Genomic DNA, 1630 nt, shown 5'->3' with positions numbered 1-1630 from the left:
TCAAGCGATTCTCCTGTCTCAGTCTCCTGAGCTCCTGAGTAGCTGGGATTACAGGCGCGTGACACCACCCCGGGCTAATTTTTGTATTTTTAGTAGAGACAGGGCAGGCTTTCATCATGTTGGCCAGGATGGTCTCAAACTCCCGGCCTCAAGTGATCCGCCCACCTCGGCCTCCCAGAGCTCTGGGATTACAAGTGTGAGCCACCACACCCATCCCATACATGGCTATTTTTAATGAAAAGATTGTGAAAGATGATTAGCTGTTTTATAGTTGTACTTTTTGTGTACTCTTTAGCTATTATAGGGTGTTTGTTTACTAATCAGATGTGTTAAAATCGCTGTCTAAAAAAAAGCAGAAAACATGTATTTTGTTTATTTTATGTATATTTCTTGTGATTCTATAAAACAAGTCAAAGTACATGGCTTACTTTAAAGATGTGTTTAAATACATATGCAGTAATTAGTCTTGAAAAAATTAACTCTGGTGCACGAGAAAAGATTTCTTTTCACACAAGAAAAGAAATAGATGAATGATGGCATGTAGCTTCAAAGCTAAATGTGGCTAAATCATTGGTGTATTTAATCACTTGCATGATGGAGAAAGCATTATTATTATTATTATTATTGTTATAGTTATTATTACTTATGCTACTGAATTCAGTACCCCGCATTGCACCCTATAGACAATGAAGCCTTTGAAGTTTCCAAGGAAAATAGAAAAAAACTCCAAATTGTGGAGGAAAAAAGGTTTCTTATTGACTAGCTCAATTATTCAAAAGAATTGTTATTATGATGTTTTGCATTTGATTTAAAACGATGGGGGAAGGAGGGTTGTAAACCAAACAGAATAAGCCATGTGTTGATAAGTATTGAAGCTGGGTGACGGGTACCTGGGAGAGAGCTTAATTTTACTATCCTTTCATTTTTTGTTTGAAAATTTGAAAACATCCATTATAAAATGTAAAGGAAAAGGTAAAAATATTAAAGCAAATTAATTTTATTAGAATATATGCCTTTGTGATCTCCGCAAATGATCACTGAAAGTAGCTAGTCTCTTGGGAATTTATGCATGTTAAAACATTTATTTTCTTTGCAGACTCCCTCAGCATCCAGCGGGTGCTTTTTCAGTCTGCCAGTGAGCATTCCATGGTGCTGTGACCATTTTGACCTCTCTAGGGTGATGCAGCTGCCTGGGGACACAGAGGGTAAAAAATTCCTGAAGAAAAAGAAAAGTCCAAGCGGAAAAAGGAAACAAGGCCAGGCGCGGTGGCTCACGCCTGTAATCCCAACACTTTGGGAGGCCAAGGCGGGTGGATCACGAGGTCAGGAGATCGAGACCATCCTGGCTAACAGGGTGAAACCCCGTAAAAATACAAAAAATTAGCCAGGCATGGTGGCAGATGCCTGTAGTCCCAGCTACTTGGGAGGCTGAGGCAGGAGAATCACTTGAACCCAGGAGGTGGGGAGGTTGCAGTGAGCCAAGATCACGCCACTGCACTCCAGCCTGGGAGACAGAGCGAGACTGCCTCAAAAAAAAAAAAAAAAAAGGAAACAAAAGAAAGAAGGAAGGAAGGAAGAAAAGAAGGAAGGGGAAGGGAAGGGAGAAAGAAAAGAAAAGAAAAAGAAAGAA

General features: G+C 39.9%; 1 non-coding gene across 1 annotated transcript; it reads left to right on the top strand.

Moving 5' to 3' along the window:
* The first annotated feature begins 1092 nt into the window (after positions 1-1092).
* On the top strand, positions 1093-1204 carry LOC129032271 (small nucleolar RNA SNORA77). Its single transcript, XR_008501285.1, has one exon. It is a non-coding gene; the product is annotated as a small nucleolar RNA SNORA77 (small nucleolar RNA).
* The last annotated feature ends 426 nt before the right edge of the window (positions 1205-1630 follow it).

The sequence above is a fragment of the Pongo pygmaeus genome, chromosome 11 (assembly GCF_028885625.2).
Source record: "Pongo pygmaeus isolate AG05252 chromosome 11, NHGRI_mPonPyg2-v2.0_pri, whole genome shotgun sequence".
Lineage (NCBI taxonomy): Eukaryota > Metazoa > Chordata > Mammalia > Primates > Hominidae > Pongo > Pongo pygmaeus.
Note: the sequence above shows the minus strand (reverse complement) of the source record. Positions and strands in the feature narration are given on the sequence as shown.